The following is a 9,830-nucleotide window of genomic DNA, read 5'->3' on the forward strand; positions in this document are numbered from 1 at the left end:
CTTTCAGTCTGTATGTGTTCCTAGGTCTGAGGTGGGTCTCTTGTAGACAGCATATATATGGGTCTTGTTTTTGTATCCATTCAGCGAGCCTGTGTATTTTGGTTGGAGCATTTAATCCATTCACATTTAAAGTAATTATCGATATGTATGTTCCTATTAACATTTTCTTAATTGTTTCGGGTTTGTTTTTGTAGGTCCTTTTCTTCTCTTATGTTTCCCACTTAGAGAAGTTCCTTTAGCATTTGTTGTAGAGCTGGTTTGGTGGTGCTTAATTCTCTTAGCTTTTGCTTGTCTGTAAAGCTTTTGATTTCTCCGTCGAATGTGAATGATATTCTTGCTGGCTAGAGTAATCTTTTTTTTGTTTGTTTGGTTTTTTTTGTGGTACGCGGGCTTCTCACTGTTATGGCCTCTCCCGTTGCGGAGCACAGGCTCTGGATGCACAGGCTCACCGGCCATGGCTCACGGGCCCAGCCGCTCCGCTGCATGTGGGATCCTCCTGGACTGGGGCACAAACCCGCGTCCCCTGCATCGGCAAGCGGACTCTCAACCACTGCGCCACCAGGGAAGCGCTAGAGTAATCTTGATTGTAGGTTCTTCCCTTTCATCACTTTAAGTATGTCCTGCCACTCCCTTCTGGCTTGAAGAATTTCTTCTGAGAAATCAGCTGTTAACCTTATGGGAGTTCCCTTGTATGTTCTTTGTCATTTTTCCCTTGTTGCTTTCAATAATTTTTCTTTGTCTTTAATTTTTGTCAGATTGATTATGTGTCTTGGCGTGTTTCTCCTTGGGTTTATCCTGCCTGGGACTCTCTGCTCTTCCTGGATTTGGATGGCTATTTCCTTTCCCATGTTAGGGAAGTTTTCAACTATAATCTCTTCAAATATTTTCTCGGGTCCTTCATCTCTCTGTTCTCTTTCTGGGACCCCTGTAATGCGAATGTTGTGGTTAATGTTGTCCCAGAGGTCTCTTAGGCTGTCTTCATTTCTTTTCATTCTCTTTTCTTTATTCTGTTCTGCGGCAATGAATTCCACCATTCTGTCTTCCAGGTCACTTTTCCCTTCTTCAACCTCAGTTATTCTGCTGTTGTTTCCTTCTAGTGTATTTTTCATATCAGTTATTGTATTGTTCATCTCTGTTTCTTTGTTCTTTAATTCTTCTAGGTGTTTGTTCTTTAATTCTTCTAGGTCTTAGTTAAATATTTCTTGGATCTTCTCAATCTTTGCCTCCATTCTTTTTCCGAGGTCCTGTATCATCTTCACTATCATTCTGAATTCCTCTTCTGGAAGGTTGCCTGTCTCCATTTAGTTGTTTTTCTGGGGTTTTATGTTGTTCCTTCATCTGGTACAAAGTCCTTTGCCTTTTCATCTTGTCTATCTTTCTGTGAATGTGGTGTTCCTTCCACAGGCTGCAGAATTGTAGTTCTTCTTGCTTCTGCTGTCTGCCCTCTGGTGGATAAGGCTATGTAAGTGTCTTGTGCAAGCTTCCTGATGGGACGGACTGGTGGTGGGTAGAGCTCTGTGTTGCTCTGGTGGGCAGAGCTCAGTAAAGCTTTAATCTGCTTGTCTGCTGATGAGTGGGGCTGGGTTCCCTCCCTGTTGGTTTTTTGGCCTGAGGTGTCCCAGCACTGGAGCCTACCTGGTTCTTTGGTGGGGCTAATGGCAGACTCTGGAAGGGCTCAATCCAAGGAGTACTTCCCAGAACTTCTGTTGTCAGTGTCCTTGTCCCTATGGTGAGCCACAGCCACCCCCCACCTCTGCAGGAGACCCTCCAACACTAGTAGGTAGGCCATGTTCAGTCTCCAATGGGGTCACTGCTCCTTCCCCTGGGTCCCGACGCGCACACTACTTAGTGTGTGCCCTCCAAGAGTGGAGTCTCTTGTTTCCCCCAGTCCTGTCAAAGTCCTGCAGTCAAATCATGCTAGCCTTCAAAGTCTGATTCTCTAGGAATTCCTCCTCCCATTTCCAGACCCCCAGGTTGGGAAGCCTGACGTGGGGCTCAGAACCTTCACTCCAGTGGGTGGACTTCTGTGGTATAATTGTTCTCCAGTTTGCGAGTCACCCACCCTGCGGTTATGGGATTTGATTTTATTGTGATTGCGCCCCTCCTACTGTCTCATTGTGTCTTCTCCTTTTGTCTTTGTATGTGGGGTATCTTATTTGATGAGTTCCAGTGTCTTCCTGTCAATTATTGTTCAGCAGTTAGTTGTGATTCCAGTGCTCTTGCAAGAGGGAGTGAGTGCACGTCCTTCTACTCCGCCATCTTGAACTAATCTTCCTAAAGAACTTCTTTTAATATATCTTGTGAGGTAGTCTCCTGGCAACATATGGCCTCAATTTTTGTTCGTTTGACAAAGTTTTTTATTTTTCCTGCATTTTTGAAGGGTAATTTCTCAGGGCACAGAATTTTAGGTTGGTGGTGTTTTTTTCTCCCAACTTTTTTAAAAATTAACTTTTCCAGCTTTATTGAGGTATAATTGACAAAATTGTAAAGTATTTAAAGGGTACAGTGTGATGATTTGATATGCATTGTGAAAGGATTTTTCCCCACTGAGTTAATTAACCCATCCATCACCTCACATACAGTTGATCCTTGAAAAACACGGTTTTGAACTGTGTGGGTCAACTTATACGTGGATTTTTTTCGCTAAATATGTGCTTCAGTACTATGTGATCTGTGGTTGGTTCAAACTGTGGATGTGGAATTGCAGGTCCAGAGGGCTGACTGTAAAGTTTTAAGCAGACTTTTGACTGCACAAAGGGTAGATAACCCTAAGCCTTGCATTGTTCAAGGGTCAACTGTATTTACTTTTTTTTGGTGAGAACATTTAATTTCTACTCTCTTAACACTGTATTGGATCACTGAAATTTGCTATCAGCTCTAGTTACCATATTATACATTAGATCCTTAGACCTTATTCATCTTAAACCCAAGAATTTGTACCCTTTAACCAACCTCTCCCTATTCCCCTCGTCCCCCAGTCCCTAGGTCACCACTTTTCTACTTTGCCACTTTTGATAGAGATTGAATTTAATCTGTAGATTACTTTGGTGAGAATTGACATTTTAATAGTAGTAATTCTTCTAATCCATGACCATGGAATATCTTTTTATTTGTTCCTTCCTCAGTTTCTTTCATCAAGGTCTTACAATGTTCAGTGTACAGATCTTTCACCTTTTTGGTTAAATTAATTCCTAAGTGTTTTATTCTTTTTGATTTGTTGATGGCAGTGTTTTCTTAGTTTCTCCTGCTGACAGTTTGTTGTTGGTACACACACAATTGATTTCTGTAGGTTGATTTTCTTTTCTGCAAGCTTGCTGAAATAATTTATTAGTTCTAACAGCATTTTGGTAGAATCTCTACGGTTTCCTAGAGACACTGTTGTGGCAACTGCAAATAGAGACAGTTTTACTTCTTTGTTTTCAATTTGGATGATTTTATTTCTGTTTTCTGGCCTGACTCGTCTGGCTAGGATGTCCAATACTTTGTTGAATTCTTGTTTTGTTCCTGATCTTAGAGGAAAAGCTTTTCACCACTGAGTATGTTAATTGTGGACTTGTTGTATATGGCCTTTATTATGTTGAGGTACGTTCCTTCTCTACCCAGTTTGTTGAGAGTTTTTATCACGTATGATGTTGAATTTTATCTATTGCTTTTTCTGTATCTATTGAGATGACCATATTATTTTTATCCTTCATTTTGTTAGTGTGGTATATCACACTGATTGTCAGATGTTGAAACCCTGGAATAATATCTCAGAGCCATAGATATGGGGTAGTACATATCTATGTAGAACATCTAGCCTAACATTTGCTGCTCTACAGATGATAAAGTGTCAGAAACACATTAATCAAGTCAGTGAAGTTATATTTGGTTAATAGTACCCAAGAAAGAAACACTTAGAATATTCTGATAGGTTTAATATATGAGGATTTTCTAATATAGAAAATTGGTACCTGCACATTGCATGTGAAGGCATATGGGGCCGAGATCTAAAATCGAGTTATCACTACATTAAATAGACAAGACAATTGCAGTAACCTAGGTAGAGAAGTGAGGGTACTGTGAATTTCAAGGTCATGTAGTTCATTAATTGCTGTATAAGGAAAGACCTTTGTAAAGCTGCGCCATGGCAATGTAGTTTTTATTTGTATTTTTTTTTCCCCATAGCTAAAAATCCACTAATTTGTATCAATTTCCACATTTATGGGGGAAGAAATTGTGAGGAATTACTGTGGGTTCTGGTTGAGTCTTTTCAATGGGAAAAATTTTTAATTTATGATTATTTTCTCTATAAAGGTATAGCAAATGAATCTAAAAAATTATATGGAGCCCAGTTCCACCCTGAAGTTGGCCTTACAGAAAATGGGAAAGTAATACTGAAAAATTTCCTCTTCGACATAGCTGGGTGCAGTGGGACCTTCACTGTGCAGAACAGAGAACTTGAGTGCATTCGAGAGATCAAAGAGAGAGTTGGCACATCAAAAGTTTTGGTAAGCAATTTACATCTGAAAGTCTATAAATTTATGTCAGTGATATTAGAACTCAGAGTTGGCTTACTCAGCATAACCCTTAAATTTTGACTGGGTGATCATGTGCTTTTGAGTTGCACTGTTTCAGAGTGCTCGTTCAGTTACCATACATACCTTTCGTACAGACAGTGGTTTTTTGTTTTTGTTTTGTTGTTTTGTTTTTTTTGGCTGTGCTGCACAGCTTGTGGGATTTTAGTTTCTCAACCAAGGATTGAACCTGGGTCCTTGGCAGTGAGCATCGAGTCCTTACCACTGGACTGCCAGGGAATTCCCCAAACAGTGTTTTTAGGTGGTGATTTAAGCTGATAACTTTTATCTCCTTTTTCCTTATTCTACTCAGTTTGACTTTTCATTTCACCCTGTAGGTTTTGCTCAGTGGTGGAGTAGACTCAACAGTTTGTACAGCTTTGTTGAATCGTGCTTTGAACCAAGAGCAAGTCATTGCTGTGCACATAGATAATGGCTTTATGAGAAAACGAGAAAGTCAGTCTGTTGAAGAGGCCCTCAAAAAGCTTGGAATTCAAGTCAAAGGTATTGAACTCCAGAAAAGTTAATTTACATGTCAAAACTTGTTTAATCAAATCTAGCGTATGATTAAGTGAGCACACTGCCTTAACCAAGTACAGTTTTCCCACTAAGCTTATGGTTGAAAATGTTTTTTATTTTTACCTTGTAATTACTTTTGGTTCAAGAGGGGTCACAGTATAAATTTGGAATCTTGATTACTCCTAATGTTATATATAGATCAGTAAGTTACCATTTTCCAGCTACTATTCTGTTCTTTCTGTTCATCTTCTTAGGCCTTAACTGCTTTTACATTTGTGGATATCTTTTATACTTAAAGAAAAAACAAGATGTAAGCAATACCTATAGTGAAATTAAGTCAGTAGTTTAATGATATAAACTACGTATTAATGATCTAATTGGAATTGATGTCAAAAGGTTGAGTATAAAATGAAGAGTTGTAGTTAAACTTGAAGTAAAGATGAGTCTATTTCTTTCTCCTTTGGAAACATCACTAAAATAACAGTACAGGCATAAAACAAGTATAATGCCAGAAGGATGAGAAATAGGGAGGAGGTAATAGCAGTCTGATGGTTTCAACAAAATGTTGGAAAGTGAAAAGCAGATGGATTATGTAGATTTTGTCTGTTAAGCTAATGAAGCTTAAATTTCAGGACTGCTCACTAGCCAAGCCTTTTCCAAAATCTGGAGAAGGGTCCTAGTAGTGTCTTCTCATAGTTACAATTTTTATGCAATTTGCAAGTAAGATTTTTTAATGATTTGCGTTAATTTAGATTACTTTTTCTTTCCACTCTAACTTGCTCTCTTTTGGGTGGTTTTGTAGTGGCTGCAGGCATTTTGGGATTACACTAAGAAAACATTGAGTTGGGGATACATTTAGTCTGGGTTTGGTGCTATATTTGTGATTTGCAGTGTTTCTGTGTATAGTTGATAGTTTGTGTTAGCCGTGCTAGTATTAACTTGTGATTTAACAAATGCCTGATTTGTTATTCTTTCTTGAAGGAGACCTCCAAATTGTTTAAGTTTCAGCTTCACAAAAACCTGCATCTGTCCTTGTTAACTGACATAGTAGAATGGAGAACTCCAAAATCTTGGGGTATGGGGTGAGGAAGGAAGCCAACAAAACAGAAGACTTACGTGTAGGCTCAGGAGTTGGAAACATTGACTCCCCTATGGGGCCTGGTTCACTGGGTTAGCCTAAAATGGATTGGTTAAAAATCTGAGAAGCAGATCCTTTTTCCTTAAAACAGGAACACACTGCTGCTATCCCTCCTCATCAGAAGACTGTGGATTTATTCTCTAGAGACTCTAGGCTAAACAAGAGAGATTTTGGTCTTGGGCATATCAATACCAGGCATAGCTGAGGGTGAAGTAAAAATCTTATCTACTGAATGGTATTTCCCTCCCCCTTGCCACACTTCCTCTATTCAAACTATCACAATGTTGATAAGCAGGAAATTGGAGATGTCTTCTCTGGGTAATTGACCAGCTTAAGAGAAAGACCTACAAATTCACTGATGTCCTCCAGTGAAGTAGCCAGGTGCCTTGGCATCTTATAGTGAAGCCCACCAATTGTTCAGCCTTGCTACCAAATAAAGATCCTAGTTTTTAAAATTCTTTGCTCTTTAAAAGGACAACCAAGGGTGACACGTTTGAGTGGGAGGCGGCAGGGCCTAGGCTCAGGACACAGGCAGCCAGAAAAGACCTTCAGGGCAGGGCCTAGGCAGGGTGATGTTCAAGCATGGGGCGGGGCTTCTGCTTACGACCTCTTTGGAAGGGGAGAGGCAGCACAGCCAAAGGGGGGCCTCTGGAGTGTGGGGTTTGGCGAGACAGCAGAAGGAAAAAGAACTACAATCCTGCAGTCTGTGGAACAAAAACCACCTTCATGGAAAGATAGACAAAATGAAAAGGCAGAGGACTGTGTACCAGATGAAGGAACAAGATAAAACCCCAGAAAAACAATTAAATGAAGTGAAGATAGGGAACCTTCCAAAAAAAGAATTCAGAATAATGATAGTGAAGATGATTCAGGACCTCGGAAAAAGAATGGAGGCAAAGATCGAGACGATCCAAGAAATGTTTAACTAAGACCTAGAAGAACTAAAGAACAAACAACTAGGGCTTCCTTGGTGGTGCAGTGGTTGAGAGACCGCCTGCTGATGCAGGGGACATGGGTTCGTGCTCCGGTCCGGGAAGATCCCACATGCCGCGGAGCGGCTAGGCCTGTGAGCCATGGCCTCTGAGCCTGTGCGTCTGGAGCCTGTGCTCCACAATGGGAGAGGCCACAACAGTGAGAGGTCCGCGTACGACAAAAAAAAAAAAAAAAAAGAACAAACACCTAGAAGAATTAAAGAACAAACAGATGAACAATACAATAACTGAAATGAAAAATACACTAGAAGGAAACAGTAGCAGAATAACTGAGGCTGAAGAACAGATAACTGACCTGGAAGACAGAATGGTGGAATTCACTGCCGTGGAACAGAATAAAAAAAAAGAATGGAAAGAAATGAAGATAGCCTAAGAGACCTCTGGGGACAACATTAAATGCACCAACATTCACGTTATAGGGGTGGGGTCCCAGAGGGAGAAGAGAGAGATAAAGGATCCGAGAAAAGATTTGAAGAGATTATAATAAAAAATTTCCCTAACATGGGATAGGAAAATGCCAACCAAGTCCAGGAAGCGCGGAGAGTCCCAGGCAGGATAAACCCAAAGAGAAACACACCGAGACACATAGTAAGCAAATTGACAAAAATTAAAGACAAGGAAATATTATTGAAAACAACAAGGGAAAAATGACAAAGAACATACAAGAGAACTCCCATAAGGTTAACAGCTGATTTCTCAGCAGAAACTCTACAAGCCAGAAGGGAGTGGCAGGAAATATTTAAAGTGATGAAAGGGAAGAAACTACAACCAAGATTACTCTGCCCAGCAAGGATCTCATTCAGATTCGATGGAGAAATCAAAAGCTTTACAGAAAAGCAAAAGCTAAGAGAATTCAGCACCACCAAACCAGCTCTACAGCAAATGCTAAAGGAAATTCTCTACGTGGGAAACACAGAGAAGAAAAGGACCTACAAAAACCAACCCAAAACAATTAAGAAAATGCTCACAGGAACATACATATCGGTAATTACCTTAAACGTGACTGGATTAAATTCTCCAACCAAAATACACAGGCTCGCTGAAAGGATACAAAAGCAAGACCCATATATATGCTGTCTACAAGAGACCCACTTCAGACCTACAGACACAAACAGATTGAAAGTGAGGGGATGGAAAAAGATACTCCATGCAAATGGAAACCAAAGGAAAGCTTGATAGCAATACTCATATCAGATAAAATAGACTGTAAAATAAAGAATGTTGCAAGAGACAAGGAAGGTCACCATATAATGATCAAGGGATCAATCCAAGAATATATAACAATTATAAATATATATGCACCCAACATAGGAGTGCCTCAGTACATAAGGCAAATGCTAACAGTTATAAAAGAGGAAATAGACAGTAACACAGTAATATTGGGGGACTTTAACACCTCATTACACCAATGGACAGATTATCCAGACAGAAAATTAATAAGGAAACACAAGCTTTAAACAACACAATAGACAAGATAGAGTCAATTGATATTTATAGGACATTCCATCCAAAAACAGCAGATTACATTTTCTTCTCAAGTGCACACAGAACATTCTCCAGGGTAGATCACATCTTGGGTCACAAATCAAGCCTTGGTAAATTTAAGAAAATTGAAATCATATCAAGCATCTTTTCCGACCACAGTGCTATGAGATTAGAAATCAATTACAAGGAAAAAAAATGTTAAAAAACACAAACACATGGAGGCTAAACAATAAGTTAAATAACCAAGAGATCACTTAAGAAATCAAAGAGGAAATCAGAAAATACCTAGAGACAAATGACAACAAGAACACGACGATCCAAAACCTATGGGATGCAGCGAAAGCAGTTCTAAGAGGGAAGTTTATAGCAATACAGTCCTATCTCAGGAAACAAGAAAAATCTCAAACAAACAATGTAACCTTACACCTAAGGGAACTAGAGAAAGAAGAACAAACAAAACCCAGTTAGTAGAAGGAAAGAAATCATTTTCAGATCAGAAATAAATGAAAAAAAAGGGGGGAATGCTAGCAAAGATCAATAAAACTAATAGCTGGTTCTTTGAGAAGATAAACAAAATTGATCAACCTTTAGCCAGACTCATCAAGAAAAAGAGGGAGAGGACTCAAATCAATAAAACTAGCAATGAAAAAGGTAACATTACAATGGACACCGCAGAAATACAAAGCATCCTAAGAGACTGCTACAAGCAACTCTGTGCCAATAAAATGGACAACCTGGAAAAAATGGACAACTTCTTAGAAAGGTATAACCTTCCAAGACTGAACCAGGAAGAAATAGAAAATATGAACAGACCAATCACAAGTCATGAAATTGAAACTGTGATTAAAAATCTTCCAGCAAATAAAAGTCCAGGACCACATGGCTTCACAGGTGAATTCTCTCAAGCATTTAGAAAAGAGCTAACACCCATCCTTCTCAAACTCTTCCAGAAAATTACAGAGAAAGGAACACTCCCAAACTCATTGTATGAGGCCGCAAATCATATCAAGCATCTTTTCCGACCACAGTGCTATGAGATTAGAAATCAATTACAAGGAAAAAAAATGTTAAAAAACACAAACACATGGAGGCTAAACAATAAGTTAAATAACCAAGAGATCACTTAAGAAATCAAAGAGG

General features: G+C 39.4%; 1 protein-coding gene across 1 annotated transcript in view; it reads left to right on the forward strand.

Annotated features, from left to right (window-relative positions):
* The window catches only part of GMPS (guanine monophosphate synthase), a 115,800-nt gene that overhangs the window by 73,341 nt on the left and 32,629 nt on the right, over positions 1–9,830 (forward strand). The gene's annotated exons all lie outside the window — the stretch shown is intronic.

This window comes from Physeter macrocephalus, chromosome 1 (genome assembly GCF_002837175.3).
Source record: "Physeter macrocephalus isolate SW-GA chromosome 1, ASM283717v5, whole genome shotgun sequence".
NCBI classification, from domain to species: Eukaryota; Metazoa; Chordata; class Mammalia; order Artiodactyla; family Physeteridae; genus Physeter; species Physeter macrocephalus.